Source organism: Caretta caretta, chromosome 1 (assembly GCF_965140235.1).
Source record: "Caretta caretta isolate rCarCar2 chromosome 1, rCarCar1.hap1, whole genome shotgun sequence".
Taxonomy (NCBI): Eukaryota; Metazoa; Chordata; order Testudines; family Cheloniidae; genus Caretta; species Caretta caretta.
In genome coordinates, this window is record NC_134206.1 from 229,738,736 (window position 1) to 229,766,723 (window position 27,988).

The window sequence follows — 27,988 nt, forward strand, 5'->3', positions numbered from 1 at the left end:
ACTTGTTCGGTTTGGGCCAATGGAGGGGACTGAATCCAGGATCTTTAACACAAAAATCATTAGTCTCTACGGCTCAAACTGAAGCATAGAGTCTCTTCACTGCAAGCAGTGGCAGGCTGATAAACCTGGAGACAAAGACACCCCCCCCCCCCACTATCATAACATGAGTTACATATAACTACAATTTTATATCTTATAGGCAGATTACACAGGGCCTTCATGTATCTCCCTGTATTGGATCGATGTTCTGTACCCACTCCTAAGGATCAAATTCACTACGGCATTATTCCAGTGTTATCCCCTTTTAATTTTATTGAAACTTTTAGTTACATCTACTAAAAGAAACTCTAGTAACACAAAAAGAAAAGGAGTACTTGTGGCACCTTAGAGACTAACCAATTTATTTGAGCATAAGCTTTCGTGAGCTCACGAAAGCTTATGCTCAAATAAATTGGTTAGTCTCTAAGGTGCCACAAGTACTCCTTTTCTTTTTGCGAATACAGACTAACACGGCTGTTACTCTGAAACCTGTCTAGTAACACAGTGGTGAATCAGGCCCTTGATATTGTAAATAAAAACAAACAAAACACTACTAACATCATATGGAGGAAGAGAAGAGCTTGGTGGTGATGGAGATATCATTATACACACTGGGGGGCAAACAGTGTCAGTCACTAGACTTTAATGTACCCTATGTAATTTGATATACATCTGCTCCCTTCTTTCTCAGGAAAGAACCGATTGTCTGCTGGCACTAAGCATTTGCCTTCTGACATAGTTTAGTGGTTTAAGCCAGAGCAACTACTCTTCATTTCCTCCTTTTCAGCTTCAGTCACTAATCAGCATGCTAACCTATCCCATAAATGAGTGGCAGACTGTTTGGGCTGGAATTAGACAGGTATCTGCAGTACCGCCCACTGCACATTCTTTAGTTTTTATTAGCTCCACCACCCCCCGCAATCTGGGTCTTTAACAGCTCTAACAGTTTAGGCACAAAAAGAGCGACAGATTCTGTGCTATAAGTGGGATGTCCAGTGAAATTAGTGAATTACCACCAATGAGGCTGTCTTGATAACCTCCATTTTTCAGCCCGGATAGGTTTTGTTTGAGAGGCATGGGTGTGTTCATTTGATATGGAACCTCCATTAAGATTTGAGTTTCAGAGCCTGCTTGCTGCCTCATTTAGCAGCAGACAGATTCAGAAATACTTCCCACACACACCAGCAGCCCAACTGGAGCATCCTTAATATATACAGTATCACAAAAAGGCTTGGAATTGCAAGCAGATTTTAAGGCAGTATTTAAAGTCACTGAGAAAGTGGTTTGGTGGCTTGAGAAGAGAGGGAACAAAGTTTCTACTGCTGCAAATGAAAGTAGAATGGACAGAGTGAGAGTCTGAGCAGGCATTCCCTGGCTATGGAGTTGTGGGGAGAGAGGGGGGGGAAGAACTGGAGGAACAGAGTAAGAAGACGGAGGATGGGGGTGAGCAGGAATGGAGGAAAATGTTGCTGCTGGATTTAATTTTTCTGTTAAGTATTGAACAACTTCAGGGTTGGAAACTTGATTGGAAATTGTTCTGCATTCATACATCTAAGAGGTATTGAGGCAAGCTGCTGTATTGCCTCTAAAGGGGAAGGAAATACACAATCTTCCAAGCCTCCCCTTCAAAAATCAGACTGCTCCCGTAATGAGTAAGAGCTCTTTTATGGAAGGGAAAGTTTTATAGGCATTTTTTGAGCAGCAGCACGGGCAATGCGGTGCATGGTAGCAAGGGCCCTAAGGTAAAAGGGGATGAAAATGAATGACTTTATAGCCCAAGATTGATCCAAGGTTTACTCTGGCACAGAATCTCCATGGTTACAGTTACACACAGGAGGTAAGTGGCAGCAACCAGCCCTTCATCCAGTGGCCTGAAGGTTGCTGTGAACTGCAGCCACCAAGAGGAACTATTGAGTAGGGAAACACTCTACCACCACAGCTTCCAGCAAGGTTCCTGTGGATCGGATTAAAACTGCCTTCCTCTGGCAGCACCTCTGAGGGAGGGTGGTGGTGGAAGCCCTGCATACCTCAAAGAATGGAGTATTCCTCTTCTTCCTACTGCACAACAGCTCTGACTGGTGATTCACCTCTCACTGATCCTGGCTTTATACAGGTGTAACAGTTTCTTTTTAAATAAGGCCAAAAGAGGCCATTATGGTCACCCGACCAGCTACATAACACAGATCGTAGAGTGAATGTAATTAATTCCTGCATCTAGTCCAAAACGTCTATTTAAGATGTAGCATATATTTTAGAAAGACATTCAGTCTTGATTTAAAGACTTCAAATTGATGGCAAATCCACTAGGGCTTTAAGTAAAGTTATTCCGATGGTTAATTTTACTCAGTGTTCTTTTAAAAAAAAAATCCTTCATATTTCTAGTCTGAATTTGTCTAGCTTCAAATTCCTGCCACTAGGTCTTATTAAGCCTTTGTTTGCTACATTAGAGTGGTCTACTATCCAAATTCTTCCCATAGAGGTACTTAGATCATTACTGATGACACTTATTTTCTTAAATCAATTGAGTAACTCCCAGTGTGGGAGGAGAATTGGGTATCTGGCCCCATATCTTGTGTGCATCAGCATGTATGAATCCAGACCAACCACTGAGGGGTTTGTGGGGAACACAGACACTCCCATCCCATATTTCTTTGAAGTGTGCTATGTATCGTAAATGTGAGTGTTCAGCATATCAAGCCTTTCATTAAGCATGTTTATGCCTCAAATGCTCACTTGAGAGAAAACTGTTCTGTTTTCAGAATTCCCAGCTGGAGAAATCATAAAAATGTTCCTGAACCAGTGAGCTTTGACCCATGTCCTAGTCAAAAAGCAAACAAGCAACTCTGTTGCCATCAACACTGGCTTAAAAAGTTGCATGTAATATAGAATCCTCCAACAGCTGTGAAATGAACTCCAGGTTGTTTGCACCTGAAGAGACATCACTCTGCTTTCTATATTTCGTGGGTATAATTGCCTTTTCCACCCATTCTGCTGTTGTAAAATTGGCATTTCCACCCACCCCTTCTCATAAGAGACAGAAAGCGAGAGAAGCAAAAGGAGCATGAAACTCCCCATGCTTATACCCTTTCCCCCAAATATCACTAGAAAGAAGTCACAACTGGCCTCAGAGATGTGTGAAGAAAAACGATAGGCTGAAATTCTGAATGCTAAAATCTTCAGGAATCTCTCCTATAATTCCTGTGTTGTAAAGGGTCATGTGCTAAATATAAACCTTTCCAGGCAACCCAAGAAGAGAAACAGTCAGAGAGCTTGTAGTTAGAAAAAGCTGTGATCTGATTACAAAGTGCTGTGTATCATAAATTAAACCGTCATTGTTTTTAATACTCAAACTGCTTTGAATTGAGGTAGGTGGCTTTAGATAACATTTCGTCTTCCACTGTTGGCGGGGAGGGGGAGGGGGGAAATAGCCCTCTTTATTTCATTTGGAATGTGTAACAAAATTGGCATCCAGGGGAATCTGCTCTCAAGTGAAGAGATTCTCTCCTCATTTAGAGCTGCAGCTGATCTGAATGTACACTGAGCATGGATGAAGTTGATCAATAGGCTGTCAGTTTGAAATCCATTGTTGTTTCTCCTCAGCTCTATCTATGGTGACAACTGACTTGCTAACAGGTAATGTTATTTATACTGCTTTTACCGCATCTGTACAATGAAATATCACTTTGGAAGGGAATTCATTTTGGTTTAAAGGCACAGACATTCCTCACCTTTAAACAGTGGGCTACCCATTTTGCCTTTCAATGTGTTAATAGCACTTTAAAATGTAATGATCTAGTTAATGTTGAATACCAGAGGAAATCCTATTGACAGAATTTTGAGAGCCACATTAAGACTAAATAGGACTCAAATGGTTATACTTCAGGAATTATTAATTTGTACATTTTAAAAGCTCTCGTATGTTTTAATATACTCTCATATGTTTTAGAAACATGCTTGAAAGATCCTAGTATTAAATCAAGACACCTAGATTTTTTTTATTACTATTTTTTAAACCAGTTCAGTAATGAATTTGGATTGCTCTGTCAGGAAACCATCTGCCTTTCCCCACAGGATAATGTGTCTCTGAAAAACAGCAACTGTCTCTGCCCTTGTTCTTTTACCGTAATAAAAAAAATTAAACTAAACATAGTGATAACACCACGTGTATTTATTTAAGTCACTACAGCTAATTTGTTTCCAGGAAGCACTTTTTGGAAAGCCACCAGAATTACAGTTTGGGATTTGAGAAACCTGCAGCCTGTGAAAGAAGCAATAACTCCTACATGTAGTTCTTGGTTGCTGAAATGTTAGGGTTTACAAAAGAAGACAGATCTATTTATCATAAATTAATTGCTGAAGAAGCTTATCTCTTGAAACACTACTATATTCTACCGTTCCAGGAAATGAATGTTGAGCCAGACAGATATACATCCATAGTCTCATGTTTATTGTATTGAGCAGGAACATAACTTCCTAATCTCCATTAATGTGCAAAAAAGCAAAGAGGAAATATTTATCTCAAACACTCTCACTTAAACCATAGCAGAGCATTGAGTTTTAAGCTTTTGCAGTTTTTTAATGGACTGCTTTTTGCAAAGGGCAAAATTAAATTCTGCATGAACTATAGATTAACATGGCTATTCTAATAGGAAAGGTTTGATTTTGTTGGACTGAAAAAAGGCACAATTCTCTAATGCTCTGGAGCTTGCTTATCCTGTGATACGTGAACATTTCCAAATATTAATTACTGTCTAAAAGGATTCTTTACCTAATCTTTAAAAAGGATTTTTTTTTTAAGGCAAGAGGATTAATTTTGATCCACATTTCCCTGTAAAAGAGATCATTTTATTAAAGCATTTTGGGATTCCAGGATTATTTCTGTTCTTGTAATGTGAATGCTGAATGTTCCCTCCCCCCCCCACCCCGCACCCCACCCCACTGAACCTTCTGTTGATTGATGGCAAAGGACCCCTTGAAGTGCAGGTGGATTCTTCCATCTCTGATATAAGCTATTTTGTTTGTGAATTTAATCCATAAACAATTGTTATGCTAACAGGCTACATTAGAAGGACCATTCAATATACAGAATTTATAAGACTCTTGTAAGTAAAGTTGAGGTGCATTCTGATTTGTAGGTATACGTTCTTGGACTATAGGCATATAGTCATATCTAAATGGGCAGTACAATTGTCGCTTGTCCTCCTTGCTGAGACTATAAGGAACACAACCGGATATGGAAATGAAGGACTAACTTGCCCCCTCTGATAGTTGTATTGTGGTAGTGCCTAGCTGTCTCAGCCAGCATTGAGCTCTGTTTGTGCTAGGTGCTGTCCCTGCCCCCCAAAGCTTACAATCTATATTGGCAAGATAGACAAGTGGCAGGAGAAAGGAAGTAGGGATGGGGAGCAGAGGCGTGGCAAGATTGTGACTTGCCCATGATGACTCGGGGCATCTGTGGTAGAGCAGGATATTGAATCAGATTCAGCTCTATTGACTTGAATCCAGAATTTCGGGTAGTACTTTAATTACAGGTTCATCCTTCCTCTTGCAAGGGCTTCAGTTTCCATGTCTGCCAATCTAGTACTTTTCCCCCTCTGTATATAATTTACTAAAGCAATTAAGAAAAACAATTCAAGCATGTTTTTTTAGTTAAAATGGTCTCTGTGCAAAAGCAAATGCAAATTGCTGTCTCCCTTGCTCTCTTCTGTGGCCAGTAGGTAATGCCCTTGCCAGTTCTTGGGAGTGGCTTGCCATCACTTCCTCTGGAAATGTCAGAAAGGGAAGGCCAGCCCTGCCAACCAGCAAAGAATTGCTTCTTCTTTCCACTCTTTGTCTTCTGGCTCGTGTTCGGGGTTGTGTCTCTAACACTAACAAATATTGGCCCTTGTCAGGTGACAAGTGCATGTTGCCTTTAGAGCTCTGACCCAGATTATGTGACTGGGACCAAGACACAAAGTTTCAGGTCCATGGGAACCTGCTAGTTGATGGGCTATGTTATCTAGCATGATAGGTCAGGTCCATGTTTTACTACCAGAAACTTACAGAATGTCATGTTGAGGTTCAGTAGGCATTTTCCCCTTTCCAAACCATGGGATGGGAGTAGCTTGGTGTATCTAGCTGCGTAATTTATTTACAATACTAAGCTCTGCACTGGGCATTGTTATAGCTTTATTAGGTATGTGATTTTTGTCACGGGTATTGGGCAAGACTCCCTTGTGGTGGTTATTGGAAGTTTTAGCTTAAAAAAATAAATAGGCATAGAGTAGAGAGCGTTTCCCCCCTATTTTACATCTAATTATTCCCCAGCTATCATGAGAAATGTCTGCTTTCCAGTTATCTCTAATATGGAGATAGGCCTCACAGTCAAGCACTTTGAGGTCCATCCAGTGTGAGGTCTGATAACAGCATTTTTATTTATTTCTATGAACTGCACTGTATCTACTTGACATAGCTCTACCTTCCTAAGTCTTTATGGAGTGTCTTGAATTGTCCCTAGCAATTACTGCAGTAAGGGTTTTGCCGTTTTAATGAAACATAAAGCTAAAGGGTAGTATTTTAAAATTGGAAATACTGATTCAATACTATGGTGACATTTTTAGATTCTGTCATTATCCATGTATTTGGTATTCATTTATAATTGCCCTAAAAACACAATGGTAGCAGCATTTAATAGCATAGCTGATAAATTCAGTAACTTTAGCAAGGAGCCCATGAGCCCTTGAAACAAAGTCTTAACAATGTGAAATACGCTATGCAATGGCTATGCAATGTGCAGCCTTTCTCATTTGTCAGATAATTCTAAATACCATGCTGCCTCTTGTCTTACTTGCTATCATTGAAAGTCTGCCTGTGCCCCAATCCTGCACACATTTAACTTCAGTAGGATTACTTTTGTGCTTAAAGTTAAGCACTTGCTGTAGTGCTTTGCTGGATCAGAGCCTTAGATATACATTTATTAAGTCTTTTTAGCACACTCTGGATTTGGGATGGTCTACAGGTATAGCTCATAAAGGAAAGGTTGGATATTTTTTTAAAATGTCAATTTAGTATGTGTGTGTTTGACACCACTGGAAGGTGAAGCCCTCTTCATAACCACAGCCTGTATTGTACTCATGTTGTGGCTAAGCAGAGTGTGACAGGTTCCCCACAGGGTGCCACCTGAAACTGGGGTACCACTGAGCCCCCTGACCCATCAGCCTGCGCTCCCTCTAACACTGTACTGCTGTGACAAGCTACAAAGCTTTCCAGCCTGCATACATACAGGTAGGGACACACCCAGCTGCAGTTACAAGCAAGCTCTCTGACCAGTCCCTGCATGGGAAGTTGCTCCCAGCTCCTCAGGCATGCACCCCTTCTGAAGTATAAACCCCAAATAAATAGGCATAGAGCAGAGATAGCTGGGGGAATAATTAGATGTAAAATTATGATGAGAAATGTCTGCTTTCCAGTTATCCCTAATATGAAGACTAGAGAACTGTACAGCGTAAGCTCATAAAATTTGCCCCCTTCCTCAATGTGGAGAGGAATATGCAACAGTCTTTTGCCCCTGAGTTATGATTCCCATACACTGGTTTAGATACAGCAAAAACAAGTTTATTAACTACAAAATATAGATTTTAAGTGATTATTAGTGATAGCAAACAGTTCAAAGCAAATTATCTAGCAAATAAACAAAAAAAACCCTCAAACTAAACTTAATATACTAAATAGATAGGGTGATAATCTGCTGTTTGTATCCAAAGAGATAATACAAGCAGGCTGCAGATTCTTGAAGGGCAAGCTGCACTTTCTTTACAACTTGGAACCCCCAGGTGTTCATTCACAGGCTAAAAATCCCTTTAGTCTGGGTCCAGCACTTCCTTCAGTTCAGTCTTTGTTCCTCAGGTGTTTCCAGGAGGAGTCTTGTATTGGGAACAAAGAACCCCAGATGATGTCACTCCCTGCCTTACATAGCTTTTGCATTTGGTGGGAACCCTTTGTTCCAAAAGCTGGGTTCCCAGAGAGGTCTGGAGAAAAACACTGACATCCCAAAATGGAGTCTAGAGACATGTGGTCTCATCACATGTTGTTGTAGTCTTATAGCAGCCATCACTCACAGGCTATTTGGAGCATTCACAGGAAGGCTCACCAGGTGAGAGATAAGCTTCTCCTAAGGCCTATTGTTTTTCCCTAATGGCCCTTCCCCACTCACTGTCTAGAATGAAAACATCTTGTCTAGTGGGCATTACCCAGGAGTAACTACATTTGAAATACAGATACACAATATTAATAACTTAAGATACAAAAATGATACATGCATATAAATAGGATAATCATATTCAGCAAATCATAACCTTTCCAATGACCTCTCACATGAGTTGCATAAAATACATGGTGATTATGTCACAGTGATATTATATGATTGTGAAGAATAGGGGGTGCAGTGTCACAAAACCACTAGAAGGTGAAGCCCTCTTCGTAGCCATAGCCTGTGTTGTACTCATGTTGTGGCTAAGCACAGTTCCCACTCTTCCCCCTAGTAGCATGCCTCAACACTGACCAACTGGAGACATCCCAGAGCGAGGGTGTGAGGAGTTGGCTGATGTGATTGGAGAGCCATTGACCATTATCTTTGAAAATTTGTGGTGATCAGCAGAGGTCCCGTATGATTGGAAAAAGGCAAATATAGTGCCCATATTTTAAAAAGGGGAGAGAGAGAACCAGGGGAGCTACAGACCAGTCAGTCTCACTTCAGTCCCCGGCAAAATCATGGAGCAGGTCCTCAAGGAATCCATTTTGAAGCACTTGGAGGAGAGGAAGGTGATCAAGATCCGTCAACATAGATTCACCAGGGGCAAGTCATGCCTGACCAACCTGATTGCCTTCTATGATGAGATAACTGGCTCTATGGATATGGGGAAAGTGGTGGATGTGATATATCTTGACTTTAGCAAAGCTTTTGGTACGATCTCCCACAGTATTCTTGTCAGCAAATTAAAGAAGTATGGATTGGATTAGTGGACTATAAGGTGGATATAAAGCTGGCTAGATTGTCGGGCTCAACAGGTAGTGATCAACAGCTTGATGTCTAGTTGGCAGCTGGTATCAAGCAGCGTGCCCCAGTAGTCGGTTCTGGGGCTGGTTTTGTTCAACATCTTTATTAATTATCTGGATGATGGGATGAATTGCACCCTCAGCAAGTTCGCAGATGATGCTAAACTGGGGGGAGAGGTAAATAATCTGGAGGGTAAGGATAGGGTCCAGAGTGACCTAGATAAATTGGAGGATTGGGCCAAAAGAAATCTGATGAGGTTCAACAAAGACAAGTGCAGAGTCCTGCACTTAGGAAGGAAGAATCCCATGCACTTCTACAGGCTGGGGACCGACTGGCTAAGCATCAGTTCTGCAGAAAAGGACCTAGGGATTACAGTGAATGAGAAGCGGGATATGAGTCAGCAGTGTGCCCTTGTTGCCAAGAAGGCCAACGGCATATTGGGCTGTATTAGTAGGAGCATTGCCAGCAGATCGAGGGAAATGATTATTCCCCTCTGTTCGGCACTGGTGAGGTCACACCTGGAATATTGTGTCCAGTTTTGCCCTCTCCCACTACAGAAGGGATGTGGACAAATTGGAGAGAGTCCAGCAGAGGGCAGCAAAAATGATTAGGGGCTGGGGCACATGACTTACGAGGAGAGGCTGAGGGAACTGGGGTTATTTAGTCTGCAGAAGAGAAGGGTGAAGGGGGGATTTGATAGCAGCCTTCCACTACCTGAAAGGGGATTCCAAAGAGGATGGAGCTAGGCTATTCTCAGCGGTGGCAGATGACAGAACGAGGAGTAATGGTCTCAAGTTGCAGTGGGGGAGGTCTAGGTTGGATATTAGGAAACACTGTTTCACTAGGAGGGTGGTGAAGCACTGGAATGGGTTACCTAGGGATGGAGAGTCCACTACCTCCTTAGAGGTTTTTAAGGCCTGGTTTGACAAAGCCTTGGCTGGGATGATTTAGTTGGTGTTGGTCCTGCTTTGAGCAGGGGGTTGGACTAGATGACCTCCTGAGATTTCTTCCAACCCTGATATTCTATGTGGCTAGCTCACAGGGACAAGAGATGCAGTAAACAGAGGTCAGCTGCCAAAAGGCCACTTTGGGGCTGCAGCTCTTTGTCTCTGCCATAATGGAAGGGTCAGCTGTCAGAAAAGCATGCTGGGAAAAGTCAGGCGACTGAGGAATTGTGGTAGTGGTTGTCAGCAGCTATAAAGAAAGGTGTTTTAAAAGAGAGTTTGTGTCCTTTTTTTTGTGGGCAAGGGATCTAGATGTAAGACATAATCAGGTTCTCAAGGTCGGAGAACAGTGTTTGAATAGCTCTTCTTTTGTTACTGTTCTGTTTCCAGAGTATATTAAAAACTGAGGGGCAATTCTGACAACTGCTGCTTCCTGTGCTTCGTCTATCTTCACTATGTCACAGAAGATATTTTAATCTAAATCTGAGTTCTCTGTGATTGCCCAAGTGCTTGACAGTGTTTCTTTATAAACTCTGTTTGTGTGTGTGACAGAGAGGGAGGGAGAGACGATGCAATAGGGTGCAGTCTCAGCTCACAACGTGTAGGCCACTGACCTCTAAATGCCATTTCTCCATACACATGGATCAACAAAATTACTTGATTCCGAGTGGCCTTGACATTTGTTGTTCCCTTAATCTGTCTCCATGAGAGAGTGTGTGTATGCTGTTTGTGTACATACGTGTCCCCTGTAGCGCACAACACACACTTTTATAGCTGCTTCTGCAGCAGCATGCTCCCCATTTAAAGGTGCAGAACAGAGAAAACAGGACAAAAGATACTATTGACATACATCTCATCCAGTAATTCAGAGTTCTCCACTTTCAAAACATATCTCTGATAACTTTAATCACACACAGTTTTACATTTAAAAAAAAAATCCAAAATAACACATGAGGAGTAAATAGGGAGCTAAGACAGGACTACCTGAAGGAAAGGGTAACACATACCTGCCTTCCCTGGTAAATTATTCCATGTAACAAAAGGGTGGGTGTCACAGCTTGTCAACCTGGTGCATTAGTCCACACAAGCAGGGGAGTAAGCTCTACTGCGTACTCCTGTGTCCTGCACTAACTGGCCAGCATTCACTAAAAGTGCACTGGTGCATGACAACATAGTATTGCGTGAAACAGGATTATATGAATGAGCACTGGGGAACTTTGAGTGCACCAGGGTCCACACGCGCCAGTTAGTATGCGATATGCTTGTGCACATTAGAATTTATCTCATGCAGGCTAAGACACCTGGTAGACAAGCCCTAGGATTCACCTAGAATTTCTTCTGAAGATAGATAGGATTTTAAAAGGTGTGATGAAACAATAGGAATAAGGATACTAGGTTAAACCAAAACTGTAAGACATGTTGGGCTAGATCAGTCTCCTGTCCTTAACATTTCATAAGTACTTAAAGTAACTTCTTATGCAACAAATACAAGAGTCAGACTATCCCCAAGAAGAAACAAAGTAACCTTGAGCTTTGAAAAAACTTGGTATCCAGCAGGATGAGTCCTGAATGTTATCACTGCAGTTTTAAGTGACTTTATTGATCATACAGTACTTTCCAGAAGTGGAAATGGGAGAGCTTAAGAAATAGGAACTGCTGTACTTTCTAGTATTAATTTGCTCTTGCATATCACCTTTCTTCTTCTAAGGCTCTCAATGTGCTTGATAGTCCTTAATCAAAAATAAATTTTGCCAGTGTCTGTAGAAGGCACCACCAAGTTCTAGATAATTAAATATGTATAATGCAGACCGCATTTAAAATTAGAACATCAAAACCCAGGATGTCTATTCTGAATAAAGGAGTCTAAAATCATGATAAAAAGCACAAGGAGACAGCCCCTTTTATAAGGCTGATCTGTTCTGTTCCAGTTTAAATGGGTACAGTGGGACTCCCCGGAAGTAGGTGGTATTCAAAGTTACCAAGACCAATTTTGTGCAGTAAGGTACAAGTCAGTGTGAGTAAAGGAATCAGTATCTGACCCTCAGGCTGACAACACCCCCAGCCCTACCTCTCCAGGTGGCTGAAGTTAGGTTCCAAAATTCATACTTGGACAACTAAGTAGATATAGACCAATGCCTTTGAAGCACCTGTGGCTCCTGTTGATTTTGATGGGACTTGGGGTTGCTCAGTGCCTTGAAAGAGAGACCTGCCTTTCAAGTGTCTAAATATAGATTTTTGGAGTCTAACTTCTTGAGGTTTGGAAAGTTTGGCGTGTGAATTTAGAATGAGCAAGAAACTTGGCCAGGAGTATTTTGAAAACAATGAATTTTCTTGGGGTTTGAAGGAGCCCACCACAAAAGGGAATTTTAATAGTTAAAGCAAGAAGAGTAGATCTTTAAGTGTGCCCTGCAGGGAGGTGTCAGGATATAGGCTGTAACCTCTGCTCTGTTTTTCTGAGTGTTTACATAGCTTTAATTAAGAAGAGGAACATTGATGCCTCTAAGAGCTCCCTGTAAAGAAGTACACTCAGGAAGCCATTTGAAGCACACAGCAACTTTACTAGCTCTTCCACCTGTAAAAGCAGCTGGAGGTGAGGTGGAACTAGTCATCTGCCCCCCCCCTAGAGGTCACTGCTACATAAGAGGAAGATAAGGAAGCATGACTTGCGTGAGATCTGCTTGCGAACTGCAGGGGCCACCAGTAGGAAACAAATATCAAGAGGGAAAGGGGAGTCAGGCAGTATGTGGAAGGGAGGAAGAGATGTCAGAGAAATACTTGCAGGGGATGTGATAAATGAAGGTGGGGGGGGAGCTCCCTTTTATGGACACCCAGCCAGCCAGTTCGCTATAAAACCCCTGTTAGTAGCTGTTCGCTACTTGCTTTACTTGTAAAGGGTTAAAAAGTCCATAGGTAAAAAGAAGTGAATGGGCACCTGACCAAAAGAGCCAATGGGAAGGCTAGAACTTTTTAAAATTGGGGAAAAAACTTCCCCTTTGTTTGTCTGCCTGTTGTTCTCCGGAGAGATGGGACAGAGCAGAGACAGGTCTGGAACTATGCTGTAAAAAGCTTTGGGCCAGGTATGGAAAATCATCAGATCATACCTAGAAACTACTCATTTGAAACCCCAGATATGTAAGTAGATTAGGAAATGTCTAGGAAGAGACTATTAGGTTTATCTCTTTATGGCTTGTGGACTCCTTTGTGCTAACCCCAGGTGCTTTTGTTTTGCTTGTAACCTTTAAGCTGGACCTCAAGAAGCTATTTTGATGCTTAATCCTTTTAATTGTTTTTTTTTTAAACCTAGAAAAAAGCCTAAGTTCCAGATGTATTTTTTCCTTTTTTGTTTTTTAATAAAATTTATCTTTTTAAAGAATGGAATTGGATTTTTGTGTTCCTAAGAGTTTTGTGCACATGTTGTTTAATTAGCTGGTGGCAACAGCTCATGTCCTTTGTCTTCTTTCCCAGCTCTTCCCGGGGTGGGGGAGGTGAAAGGGCTTGAGGGTACCCCACAGGAAGGAATTCCCAAGTGCATCTTCCTGGGTTCCAAAAGGGGTTTCTTGACCTTGGGTGGTGGCAGCATCTACCTATCCAAAGTCAGAAAAAAAGCTGTAACCTTGGGAGTTTAATACAAGCTTGGAGTCACCAGTATTAATTTTTAGAATCCTTGCAGGCCCCTACCTTCTGCACTTGAAGTGCCAGAGTGGGGAATCAGCCTTGGCAGGGAAGGAGACTGCATGGCAGAGTAGCATGTGCAGGGAACTCCTGAGGAAATGAACAAGAGAGACATGTGAGGGGGATTAAATACAAATCAAAAGGAGACCATGTGATCAACCTACTGTAAATTATAGTCACAGATCTCCCAATGACTTGTGGTGTGTGTGTGTGTGTGTGTGATGGGTTGGATCACAGAAACCACCCGGAGGTTGCCACCTGATGTGCCAAGACTACTTCTGCTCCTGCTTTCCTGCCTTGTCAGTTTAGGACTTCAGTGCCCTTCCTGGTTTGAGCCAGACCTGCTAGCCTGCTGCAAACCCAGACCCAGGTCTGAACCACGTCCCCTAACAGCTGTAGGCTTAACTGAAAGCAGCTTACAGAAGTGTTCCTGTCTCCCACACTCAGATGCCCAACTCCCAATGGGGTCCAAACCCTAAATAAATCCGTTTTACCCTGTATAAAGCTTTTACAGGATAAACTCCTAAATTGTTCGCCCTCTATAACACTGACAGAGATATGCACAGCTGTTTGCTCCCCCCTTCCCCCAGGTATTAATACATACTCTGGGTTAATTAATAAGTAAAAAGTGATTTTATTAAATACAGGAAGTAGGATTTAATTTCTGGTGTACGATTAAAGTTCCATTTGTGCAACAAATATCTCTTGGTAGAAGAAAAATTTTGGACAACCACTTTTAAAATCTCTATGTAGTGGCTGATATTAAATAATGGTCATACAGGAGGATGAATTGGACATTTCTGAGCAAATCAAAATTGTGCATCAAATAAATGAGGTGTAATACAGTCTACACCAGTTTTGGGGCTTGATAAAATGAGTTTAAATTCCCCCTGTATTGATGACGTGTGTATACATGTCATCTGATCTAAGTCTTCCCAATGTCTCCTGAGTCCATCGTATGCTGTGAAATACCTTTTTATAATGATTGAGTTTAGCTTTCTTTCCTGTTAGTTTTATTATGGTGTTGGCTAATACAGCCCCTCCCGCAAAAAGACCTTTTTTGCTCCAGTATGGTTCCACTGCACTGCGCAGTGTGAAAGAGGGGGTCTGGATGAGGTGAGTCATGCATGTTGTACGTGCTCCCTGAGTGGTGTAGAACCCCTGAATAAACCCCTTATTTTTATATGCACATATGCACATATTATATGCATATAAAAGGCAGGCCAGGGATACTCTGGGCTGGAGAAGAGATCAATGTTGGGGCTGGAGGATTTGCTATTTATGAGGCGTGTCCTATTCCCACTCCTCGGAAGGGAGGCTGCCTGAGGACGTGCATTTGGTCAAAGTGGTTTCTGTGAAATAGTACTGCATATGATTTGGAACCTGGGATTTTCAACTTCACACAGATTTCCCTGTGGTGACTTAGGCTGAAGATCTGGACTAGTCCCTTAATTCATAGCGTCTTCCCAGTCTTTAGGGTTAAATTGTACTTCCAGTTCATTTTCATCATCCATTTTAAGTTTGTTTTATCTGGATAAACCCAGCCAACTAGTAATAAATAAGTCTTGTCTGTTGCATGTGCCATTCCTGAAATAGAAACAAGCGAGTTCCGACATGTAGGCACTAAGATGAGCTATCAGCAAGCTGCTGATAAAATAGCACTTGGTGTGGTGATAATCCAACTATATCTTTTTACTATTGAAAGGAGGATCAAATGTTCATCTACACATAAATACAATCAATTTAATGTCAAAACTCTAACTTCCCAAAAGAATGAATATCCATAGATTTGTAGCTTTTCATTCCCCAAAACCCAGGAATAACTATATGAGCACCAATGTGATGATACCTAAATGTATACCAAATTCTAAATTGCCGTGTATTTCAATTCTGGGTTCCTTGCCTCTTGGATATGATCAGTAGGCTTGAGACTTGCTGAGTATTTCTCCCTTTTTTGCACTGCTTGCTGTTAAACCATATCAGAATTAAGGGGCTCACAGCATACATGCACCTTCTACTGGAATTGCACTGAAGTCCATGGGAGTAGCACGTAAAGGGCCTGAGCCAGTGCTCTTTGAAGTCTGTTGAGATTCCTTCTACTAAATCCAAATGGCATCAGATCAGGTCTATTCAGCAATCCTATGATCCGGCATCTGAAGTTCTTGACTCCCAGTTTTGTGCTCTTAGCATTAAAGAATGCTATTGTATAGCTAACGATATCTACTGCCATAATCCAATAAGGTAGCTACTTCACACTGTTAATGCCGTGTTCTATATACTTTGCTTGACTTGTTCTATTCCCTACTTCCATTCTGTAAAATGGCGCTATGGGAAATGCTAGTATGACTTAGTTGTCCTTAAAATAGTACCTTTTGAACCTAAACATTTGTAACTGACTGACTGCAGCACATATTATTTTGAGTTGTGGGGATTTTCCAAGCTGTAAGAGTCAGCAGTTTGACAACAATCATAGCCTTTGAAAACAAGCACTTTCCTCCTCATGTTAGCTAGTTCAGATCTTTACTAGCTCTAGAATGGCCAATTTAATATTTGGCTAGCTCTCTGCCTAAGTATAGTACCCTTTAAAGTAAAACCATATCAACTTCTAATTGGAAGCTCTCAGAGTTAAAGGGACCTGCCCTGGTCAACAGTGTTCCCACTCTCCTAAACTCAAAGGTACCCACCTCTGGCACTGGGCCCAGATGGACCTTCACAGATAGCCAATGTCCTATTCACTCAACTCTGAATATGGACTCTACAGGTAAAATCTTAGCCCCACTGGAGTTAATAGGAATTTTGCCATTGACTTTAATGTGGTCAGGATTTTACCCTGGATATCTTTTTCTTTTTCGTTCTGTTGGTGTTAGATGCTATTTCATTTTCACCTATCGTCTTTCCTACCATTGCAACGTTTCAGCTACCAAACCCCTCTCTCCTTGAATCAGACTGGTTCTTGCTCACCTCTCCTCTTTTCACCCATTCTCCAGTTTTATTTCCTCAGTCCCTTCTTCCCCTCCCTCCACATAAGCCCCAATGAGTGCCCCCACCAGCAAAACACTAAAACTATTTTATGGTATAAATAAAATAAAAATATAAACCTATAAAGAGAGAGACAGACTAGCAAGACGTGCCATCTGTGATCTATCCTTCCCACTACCCCTGTAAATTCTTCAGAGTGGGGACAAATTCTTCTTATATGTTTATAGCATACTTTGCAGTAATTACCCTATCAATGTCTGCTTGAGTCTACTTAATCCTCTCCTCTACTTAATCCTGCATACAATACTACCAAAAACAGTGAAATGATATGCTTCAACTGTTGTATTTTCAGTATACGGGCACAATCCTATTACCATCCAGAATAAATTAAATCTTTTCATTTTGTAATATGCATGCTATATCTGAAGGCAGACAAGCTAGAAACATGTTTAAGCATCACGAACACATTTGGAATTTGCTTATATGCATGTGTTGATTATTGTTTCATATTAGGGGTCCAATTTTTCCTGCAAGTGAAAGTGTGGTACTTCTATTAATATTTAATGAGAGGCACATGTGCATCCAAAGTCAGAACTGGACCTTTCTGATTTAGTGGGGTATTGAGTAAGGCAAATAAGATTTATACACACCTTTTCAGGTGCCTTTGCTGGTAATCTAATAAAATAAAATCAGGACCAAAAGTTACTTATATGTAATATATTGCAACTTGAATTGCACAAGTAGTCTTGTTGACTTCAATCAGATTGTTCAAATGAGTGAAGTTACTTGGATTCAGAAGGTTTGCAAGATTAGGTCCTTGGACAATATTTTTTAGTATTCCTCTCAAGTTCCAGCATGTAAACTAGACCTGGTCAAATATTCTCTAAGCATTTTATAGAACCAGCAGTGGCATTTTTGTCCCTTAAATTATTTGACAGGGTTTCCCCCCCCCCCCCCCCTTGACAACACTTTTTTCAGTATTCACTGAGTAATACATTTGACACTTTTTTTTTTTTTTTACTTTTTGAGTTTTGGATGAACTATTCATAACTTTTTTTTTTTTACCTTATTCCCCCAACTCTAATATAAACCCTACAAAACAAAGGAAATGAAAAAATAAAGATCAAAGTTTATATTAGTCAAGGTGTGCTGAGTTTGGGTCATGGAATTTCAATACATCTATAGTCTCTCATACTCTTCCCCTTCCCCTGCCCCCCCCCCACACAAAAAATCCCCAACAGCCCTTGGGTTTAGGGAATTTAAACAAGAAACTATATCAGTTATTGTTAAGTATGCATTATTTATGGTTACCTTTATTACAAACTTTTTCCTCCCCTAATGTAATCATATATCAAACATTTTAAATGGAGATGATTTCTAATCCTCAAATTATACACGAATAATTTTGGAAAGCGGTTTAAGTACTTTGATTTGAACTTTAGAATTGAAACAGTTAAAAATTCTAATCCAAACTATTTACCTGAAGAGGTATGACTGTATATGCCCCAATTCTACAAACACTGAAGTGTGAATAGTCTCATTGTTATTTGACAATTGTTTCATATCTTCAGTAAATTAATTCTATTTATATAAATGTAAAATATTAGCAATACGTTTAGAATAAAACTTTTTTGTCTTTCTAATATAAAACTGTTTTATTATGTCAGTGACTCAATGTGTGAAGCTGGGACACTGTCATTTACCCTATTCAAATAAGGATTGGACATTTATATGGATAATGAGAACATCCACAATCACAAGATTAAGGATTTAAAATGTTCACACAAATCTTCATGCTTCAAGGCATAAACCACATTCTATCTGGAGAGGTAAGGAAGTCACTTTCCTTATGGGATGGCCATTACAAAATCTCACTGAGAGATTCCTTGATGCTTCAGAGGAAGGTTCTGGTACTGACCACTTTTGTTGAGAGGATACTGGGCTACATGATCATTAATGTGACCTGCTACAAAAATCCCTTTGTTCCATACTTCATATTCAGGGTTGGTTCTGATTCAGTACAAAAACAAATTCTGAAATCTCTAAATGCTTCATTGAAATAGATCTTCCATCTTCCACACAGCTATATTAGTTAGAGCAGTTTTAACGTTCCTTGATTATATAGCTAAGATGTCATATTGCTGTATCAATACAATGAAATGAGACGGGGTGAGGGCTCTGACTGGGGGCGTGCATTCTGGTGTGGGGCTGGGGATGGGGGACTTGGGATTGCATGAGGGGGCCAAGGGAGAGCTAGGGCCAAGGGGTTTGCAGTGTGTGTGGGGGTGCAGACTGCACAAGGGGGTGCGGGTGCAGGCTCTGAGAGGGAGTTTGAGAGTGTGAGGGGCTCTGAGCTGGGGCAGGGGGTAGGGGCGCAGGCTCTGGGCGGCTCTGGCTGGTGCAGTTTGCAGGGGCTCTGGGAGGCGCTGATGTCAGGCGGCCCCTTAAATAGCAGCCGCACCAGCACTGCCCTGGCATTTCCCGGGCCTCAGAGGCTGCTCTATCTGCCGTGAATCCTGGATGCATGGCTCGGCCAGCACAATGAGAACACAGTTTTTTCCTGTTCTCTGGAATGAGGGTGGGGAGGGAAGGGGAGAAAATTCCCCACAAGTGACCCACACATCCTACTGCTGCCCCTGGCTCGTTGCTCTCCCAGCATGGCCCAAATCACAGCAGCTCTAGAGAGTATGCTGCTGTAGGCTCCCTCCTCCTCCCCGTGCCGTTTTCAGTGACTCCCAGCCACTCTCCTTCATGCACCTCCCCCCATCCCCTGCCTGGCTGCTGGCTGGGGCCTCCGCACCCAGCTGCGGCCCAACTCTGCCCTGACCCATTCCCGGGGAGAGCAGCCCAACTTTAGCCCCATGCTTCCACACAGCCCATTCATCCCCGGGAGGAAACTGACTAGCCCACAGTCCCTTACCTGCTGGCCACATGGTCACAAGACGAGCCCGGTGCAGCAGCTCCCGGGGAGCAGGCTATGGGGCCTGGGGCAGGTGGCAGTGGCTTGCCCTGGCCCCTCCCCTGCCGCCGGCTGCAAGCAGCCCTGGGGAGCCGGGCCGGCTCCTCTCTCTGCTCCTGCCGTCCGGGGAGCAGTGGGCCGGGTAAGGAGGGAGGTGAAGGCACTTCCTGAAGGCCACAATTCCCGCTCCACAGGGAGCCCCTGGCCACCGTGGAGGCTGCTGTCTGGGGTTAACCTGCCGACCGCAGCCTGCAGCCAAATGCCTTTCCCAGTCCCTCTGCTGGGATCCACCCCTGGCCTGCCGGGGCTCACACGACCCCTGAGCTCCACAGAGAAAGAGCTGCTGCAGGCCCGCCTCCTCATCCCCCCCTGCTGCTGACCGGACTTTTAATGGCCCAGTCAGTGGTGTCAACCAGGGCCACTAGGGTCCATTTTCGACTGCTCGTTCTGGTCAAAAACTGGCCGCCTGGCAACCCTATGCGGGGCTCCCGGTCACTACCGCAGCAGTGGTGGCGGCTGGGGCCCCCTGGGCCCTTTTAAATTTCCCGGGCCTCCGGGCAATTGTCCCCTTTGCCGCCACTGCCCACCCCCGCCCCATCGGTGGGCCTGGTAAATACTTACTAAGCAAAACTTCAATTGACTTTAATGGAAGTACTTATGTGCTTAAGGTTATACGAGGGGGTTTGCAGGATCAGAGACAAAAAGAGAAGAAAATATGAAATTCCAAAATTAACATAATAGAAAGATGGTGGTGGGGAAGCATACTGCTGATAGAACTGGAAAGATGTTGAAGCTGAGAAGGACCAATTTAGCTGTAGAACTTGATGCTTCCTGGTGACTTCCTGGAACCTTTGCGCATAGCTAAGAAATGCCATGGGTAGGATTGATATTAATCTGAAAGTACATTTAGAACAACCAAAGAGGGATCTTGATGGTAAGCGGAACACTTTGTGCAAATGGATCGACGAATCTTCCATTAATAGTTTACTCTGAACAATTTTCAATAATAAAGGCCACTGTGGCTGTCTAATACTTTGAGAAGCAGTTAATAAACTAATTCCTTATGAGATTTTGGAATCCTGACTCTTTGATATTCAGATCTTTCAAATCAGTTTTATAAAGAAGCTGAACTGTTTCAGATAACTTTTGGCTCATGTCTTATTTTAATTAGAATTGGAACTGAATCCCAAACTCTTGAGGTTTGAAAAAGTTTTGTTAACTTTGCATTTTCAATTTGGTATTTTTCTGTTTCATACACAGTTCCTGGCTCTAACTAGGGCCGAAGGAGCATGAAAAAGGAATAGATCAAATCCCATTTAGATTGGAGACCACATTGCTATCTGTGAACCAACTAGATAGTTGTACTTCTCTAGAACAATGCAGATCACAAAGCATAGAGTGAAGCATGCGACTGCTAGGTATAAGCATATTCAGATGAGGGATCCAGAAGAGATTATCTGATGATCTCTAGATCACATTGGAAGACCTTCCTCTTTGAGAAAGCTTTCCCAACATAAACAGAATGACACACAAACCTGTATCTCTGAAAAATTCCACATCCCAAGCAGAATCTGAAAAATAGAGAAGACAGACTCTGAACTCCACTAGGAATTTAACTATTGCCGATCTGATAAATGTGGAAGGTGCTCATACACTATGATGATGAGCAACAGTATAAAACTTTAAGATAGATAGAAAAAGCAGCAAGAAAGGCTACTGGGATATTTCTGAGAAGATTGGGACAAAAAGATTTCTGATGAAAATTTGTACTTGAGACTTAGTCTCATATTTTTAAACTAAAATTATTTGGAGAAATTCAGTTTACATCTAAATAAATATCTGAGCTTTGGGGTACTTACCCAAGCAGAACATTTTGAGGTTTGCCCTTCACTTTGGTCATACAGCGTGTATTTTACTCTAACAGTTGGAATGGTTTACAATAAGTGGGAAGTTGGTTGGTTGTTAATCAGAGGTAGCTCTCTGGAAATATATAGAGAACACAGTTGAAATCCACTAAGGGTTAATAGTGACTGAAAAATTGTTAATGTCCGATGGCTGCTGGGTGACCTCTTTTGACTTGTTGTCGTCAGTCCAGTTTCTAGTAGACAAGGATCCAAATCACACAAACCATCAGCACAACTTGGCACCATTCTTGACATTCTTGGCTGAGACCAAAGATTGAATTGCCCAAGGAAAATGAAATATTCTCTCTAATTCTAATTCAGTGCTGAAGCACATTGACAGGGCTATGTGGAGAAGCCTATGTTGACCTGTTTTATGGGTATATAGAGGAATTCAGAATCCAGGGCTTTCAGCATGACATCTTGTAATAAGAAAACTCATTTAAAAAAAATAGCAACTATGTTTTGCAAGTTTTATCTAATAGATATTTGTCAGAAGCACATAATTAACTTTTACCAAAAAAGAAAAGAAAAAGGAAATGGTAAATACCAGTAAACTTCTGGAATTAAACTCTACATTTCAACACTGAGTTAGTACCTAATTTGAGTTTTAAGTGAGAGAGAAACTTTGATTAATTAAGGCTGTCCCTCTTATTTAGATATTTCCTTGTTTCTTTATACTGGAGGAATTCTGCATTATTCTTCCCATTTAACAGACTTCCTGACCAGTCACTTCATGCCTTCTTTTTAAAACTGAGGGCTGCTTAACAAGGAGGAATGCCTCAGGCTATTCTCAACTCTAAACTTGTTTTTCTGTTATTTAATAACAAACTTAGTATAATTGCACATACAGACAATTATTGAAACACCTACATGTTTGTATGCCCCCCTTTTTTCTTTGTGGTGGGAGACTAAGGCCTCATCTATGCTAGCAAATTAGGTTGTCTTAACTACATCAGTCAGGGGTATGAAAAATCCACACCCCTGAACAATGTAGTTAAGCTGACCTCAGTCCCCATGTAGACCGCACTAGGTCGATGTAAGAACTCTTCCATCAACCTAGCTACCGCCTTTCGGGGAGATAGATTATCTGTGCCAACAGGGGAATAGGTAGTGTCTATACTGACGTGATACCCTCTGCCACTGTAGCTTTTTAAGTGTAGACAAGCCATGAAGCTTCATGCAGGGGAATCTTCAAAGAGCCCACTCAATTGGCTACTTTTGCGTGGACATTTGAATAGTTTGACATCAGCATTAGCCTGTTGCTATTCAACATTTAGGCCTAAAAGTCAACCTTTCTGACCTTCATATTATTTACCGAGATGTTAATGTGAATAATGACAATTTGTAGTTAATACAGTTCTATTGGATTAACTTTAAAAGATTCAGGTACACAAATGTGCTTTTAAAGAGGCCAAAATGTGCAATCTTGGGCGGCTAAAGTTAGGCACTTATATCCATATTTTGGCTGCTAAGTAAGGATTTGATTGTGCAGAGCGCTGAGCTACAATCTACCAAAGCGCTTAACATCAGCACCATGCAGGATCGAGTCCTTACTTGAATCCATATTTAGGTATTGAAGTAAGGACTCGCTTTTGCAAAGTGTTGGACTCTATGATCCTTGTCCAGAAAAGCATTTTATCAGGTGCTTAACTTTAAGCATGTGAGTAGTGTTAGTGAAGAGTTAAGCATGTCCTTAAGTGCCTTGCTGGATTGGGGCAACAAAGCTGGGCACCTTACAGCATTGAGCCCTCATAGGCTAATTTTCAGTTAGGCAAAGACTAACAGCACCATGACAACTATGGGTTCTCAGCACCTCTGAAATAAGCCAGTAATTTAGGGGCCTAAAAATGGGTTTTTGGGTCTTGGCTATTTTAATTTCCACAAAAGGTCACTGTGGCCCTGATCCGAAGCCCATTGAAGTAAATGGAAAGACTCACATGGATGACAGTGGATTTCGGATTAGGCTCCATAATTGTTGCCAAAAGCCACCTCTTAGAGGGTTTTCAACATTATTTTTCAGAAGTATAATTTAAGTGTAAATATACCCTCTCCTTTTAGTGTGTCTGACTCCCTTCCCCCCCCCCCCTCATTTTCAGGATCACAGCTTTAAACTTTCAACTGCTTTATGGCTGCACTTCTTTGCTGACCTCTTTCTCTTTAAAACTGGAAATGTGGTGATTCTGAAATTCCATCCTTTACCTTTTAATAAATAGTCTTATCTAACCATGTGGAATTAAATCAGCTGAGGGATGACATATCAAAGACATTCCCCCCCACTTCTTTACTTTTAAAAAATTCATTGAAAATGACTAACAATGTAATTCTCTGTAGAGAAAGTGAGCACCACTGAAAGTCATGTTTCTGAATATAGCTATGCTAAATATCTGTATCAAAAGGGACTATTGAATTCAGGCTTCTTCAATGTCTGTCTACCTACCTTAAAAAAAAAAAAGAGAGGGGACATCTAACCTTGTAATTATTCCACCTAGCTGTAGTACTTGCAGGTCCAGTAGCAGCTCCACAACAAGGAACCTTGTTGTGGTAAAGGAGAGTGGTTCAGTACTTAATTTTGTGAAGCTGCTGAATAATTCAACACAGATGACCTGAATAGAAGTTTAAAGGGCTGCTAATATAATGAGTTCATGCCTGAGACCTCTACTACTTGCGTCTGATAGAGTAGAAAACAGAAAGCTCAGTAAAGAACCATATTTCATAGTAGAACGATTTCACCTACTGCAGGATGAATTTCAATGTGTTGCATTGCAATTATTGTTCTTTTTTAAGAATTGCCACCTTTTAAAACGTTAATAAGGTAGGAGGACATTTAATTGAAAAAGAAATATATGAAATGTCTCCCTCAATCTCTTGCCATTGACCTTACACAAGTTTTTTCCAAAGTAGTATGAAAAGGAAAGTCCTATTTCAAAAAGACTGATCTTTTTTCTACAGAATTCTAGTGTTAGTTATAAGTATGGGGTGAACACATACACACCACACTTATTAAATAGTAAATTTCCTTGTTAAAAAGGTATTATGTGGGACTGTATCCTGCCCTTATGATGTAGTGCATTGTGGGCCACACTGTGGAAAGGGCAGAGATAGCAGTCTCCACAGAATGCTACTCCTTTCATGCCCAGGGAGATGAGTGGGTGGAAATCAATATTGTCAGTTCCCAATGGCACTTGGAAATGCTAAACAGTCACTTCCTCACCCACTACCTATGATTGGGCAGGTGAGGTTTCAATGGGGGTAGTGTTGACAGCACAAGTTCAGATACAGGATCTGGGACACCAGTATAAGCTAGGACACAGGATTGGTTTGGGTAGCAGGAGTGCCGTGAATTAATGTGGCACTTGGTGGAGCTGTGGATATGTCCTCATCACTGTATATGGCTACCTCATTCATCGCAATATGAAAGATGAAGGGTGAGTTAGAGCTGGTGAAAATATGATGGAAATTTTTATGAAAAAAAATTGTCCTTTTTCTTTTTTATTTTTTTTTTGGTTGAAAATCTTCGAAAATTTTTATCCAACTCTAGGCTGAACATACAGGCAAGTGGCCATTAGGTGAATACTGCATGTTCAGTGGCAAGATCGGAGATGCACAATTGGGGTGGTGATAGGAATTCATCCTCTTAGATCTAGATATAGGTTTCCATGGCAAGCAAACATGTTTCCTGAATCATTTTAGCCTCCTGCAGAGCTATATTTCAGCAGCACTTGTGGCCCCACACTCTTGTGACATCTGAAAGGCTAACATTTTAAAAAACAATTTATTCAAATCTTGCTTGTTAAGCCTTCTAGTGAAGACAACAAATACAAGGTTGTCAACAGGACATGTTCATGCTGAGCCATAATTATCTCATTTCACAACTCTGTGCCATCACACTGTTTATTAGCTGTTGTGGCTCTCCACGTGTATGTATTTATAGGATTGTGGTGTGTTGGAAACTGGTTAAAAATGACAAGCTATCTCTTTAAATGTGAGGGGTTTCCTGGACCTGCTTCCAGGCTAAAGCCATGTGATCTGAGTCAATCAACAGACAGACAGTCTGGGGAAAAAACACCGCTTACTGCAAGGTTGGGGGAATTGTGCCTCACAATGTCTTAGGAAACCACCTGTTTTCTCTCTCTCTTTCTGTTCTTGGGTTCTTATGTGTTTATCCTTCTAAATTCTAAGGAATAAAATAGTGTTACGCTGAAACCTACCAGCAAGAGTTTTTTTTATGTTTATCTAACTTCTCTGTGTATGTGCTGTGAACATAACTTCTGACTGACTATCCTCTACCTAGTGAGAAAGGATGTAGGAATGCCATACTGGATCCAGACTAGTGGTCCAGCTAGACCAGTGTCCTGTTTCTGATAGTGGCCAGAGAGAGAGGGTGAAGATAAATCCTGCCTGCTGAAGTGTCGTATCAGCTCGATCTAGTGGATGGGCTATGAAGTTGCTTCTTTAGCTTACTCATTGAAGGCCTCTGGTTTAGAGCCTAATATCAATTCTTCTCCTGCCAGTAAAGGAATGGGAAACAGAACTTTTAAAAGTATTTCCCTTTGGAGAATATATTTTAAACCCTAAAATACCTCAAATGTAGGAAGCCTTAATAGTAGAAGACTATTTTAAAAATGCTAATACATAAAACAAGTACATTGTGTATTTCTACTGATTTCTATATACATTGTGCATTCATCCCTAATGTTCACATTTCTGACTTACAAGTGTTTAATTATGCAACCTTAATGTTGCATTGCCATCTGGGGCTGGTTGTTTTTAGCATTGAATTCATTATTGCTTAGAGCATTACCACTGTTCAGATCTGTACAAAGTCAAAGAGGAAGTTCCCAGTTTTAACGCACTGGCATTATAATTAATTTTAAAGTGAAATAGCTAACAAGAAGCTTTTATGCCAAGTTCAGAGTGGTGGGTTTCTCGTGTAAGCAGGGCTTGTAAACTCTGTGCTCAGATGCCATATTGGCACTTCTCTGAAACTATTTTGTTCTTCAGAATCTCAGCTCTTACACTTTTTTGTTCCAATAAGTCTCTAGTTGTTATGGTAGCAAAGAACCTCAAACATGTGAACTTAGTGTAATTGATACAGAGGTGTCTAGATAAGTCTGCAGAGAACCTGGGACATTAGCTCTGAGAGGTGTCAACTGCCTTATTCATCTTAGTGAGGTGTTAACTTGGATGCCAGTGATGAAAATTTAAATGTGAACATGAACTATTCCAGACTTTGTCTCTATAGGTGTAACAGGGTTGGCTGCCTCCTTAGCACCCTCTCATGGCCAAGGTCACTCTTCTGTGCCCTGCCTCTATTTTCTCCTTCTTCAGGGCTCCTTAAGAAGCACAGTCCACAGTATTTCAGACAAAATTATCCCTTCTGGGTGGGGTCTAGTTTATTTAATTTTGCACACAGTCTCCAGTGGTCTTGTCGGCCCCAAACCCTTCCCTCTTGATGAAGGGAACCCATGGCCCTTCTTCTGGGGCTTGGACTCTTCTTCTCCCTGGACCCTTTGAATCACCTTTCATCAGTTCTGCTCAGGTTGGCAACAAAGTCTGCAATAAACAGAACTCAATGGTGTATCTTCCCTGGTGGTCCAAAGCAAACACATAGTTTTTACACCTGTTTTAGATTGGGCCTGACCCAGCTCCTTCTTCCCAAGGGCTCCATCTTCCTTCCTGTGATTCAACCACCTCTCCCAGGCTTTATCAGGGTGGAGCTTGGCCTTCTGGCTCTGGCTTTTCAAACTCCCATGTATCAGGATCTTCCCTTCAGGAGCCCTTCTCACTCTCTGTTGTTCCTTCAGCTTCCTCTTTTCCTCTGGCTTTTTATAAGGAAACACTCTGGTCCCTATCAAGCTCCCATCTCAGTAGTGAACAAGGCACAGGTGGGCTAAAGCAGTTCCCCCTTAAAGGGCCCAGTCCACCTGGGACAATGGGAAAGCTTTCTTTTTCCATTATGATCTCGGGGATAAATTCAACCCAATATAGTACTATACTGGTATAACCCACTGTGTGGATACACTTATTTCAATAGCGGTGGTTTGGATTTTTTTGTTTAGCTTAAACCCTTTTGCAAATGCCACAAGGCCTCATCTGGAGTACTGCGTACAGTTTTGGGCCCCACACTACAAGAAGGATGTGGAAAAATTGAAAAGTGTCCAGCGGAGGGCAACAAAAATGATTAGGGGACTGGAATACATGAGTTATGAGGAGAGGCTGAGGGAACTGGGATTATTTAGTCTGTGGAAGAGAAGAATGAGGGGGGATTTGATAGCTGCTTTCAACTACCTGAAAGGGGGTTCCAAAGAGGATGGATCTAGACTATTCTCAGTGATAACAGATGACAGAACAAGGAGTAATGGTCTCAAGTTGCAGTGGGGGAGGTTTAGGTTGGATATCAGGAAAAACTTTTTAACTAGGAGGGTGGTGAAACACTGGAATGCATTACCTAGGGAGG

At 41.6% G+C, this 27,988-nt stretch overlaps 1 protein-coding gene across 5 annotated transcripts in view; it reads left to right on the forward strand.

Annotated features, from left to right (window-relative positions):
- The first annotated feature begins 3,292 nt into the window (after positions 1-3,292).
- Positions 3,293-27,988, forward strand: part of SHISAL1 (shisa like 1) — a 289,388-nt gene continuing 264,692 nt past the window's right edge. For 2 of the 5 annotated variants that reach the window (XM_048825185.2, XM_048825195.2), the window contains exons 1-2: positions 3,297-3,404; positions 3,553-3,672. The gene's annotated coding sequence lies outside the window, so the exon portion shown is untranslated. Of the gene's footprint in view, positions 3,405-3,552; positions 3,673-27,988 lie in introns of all 5 variants that reach the window. The other 3 variants (XM_075121338.1, XM_075121340.1, XM_075121345.1) reach the window with 3 other exon arrangements.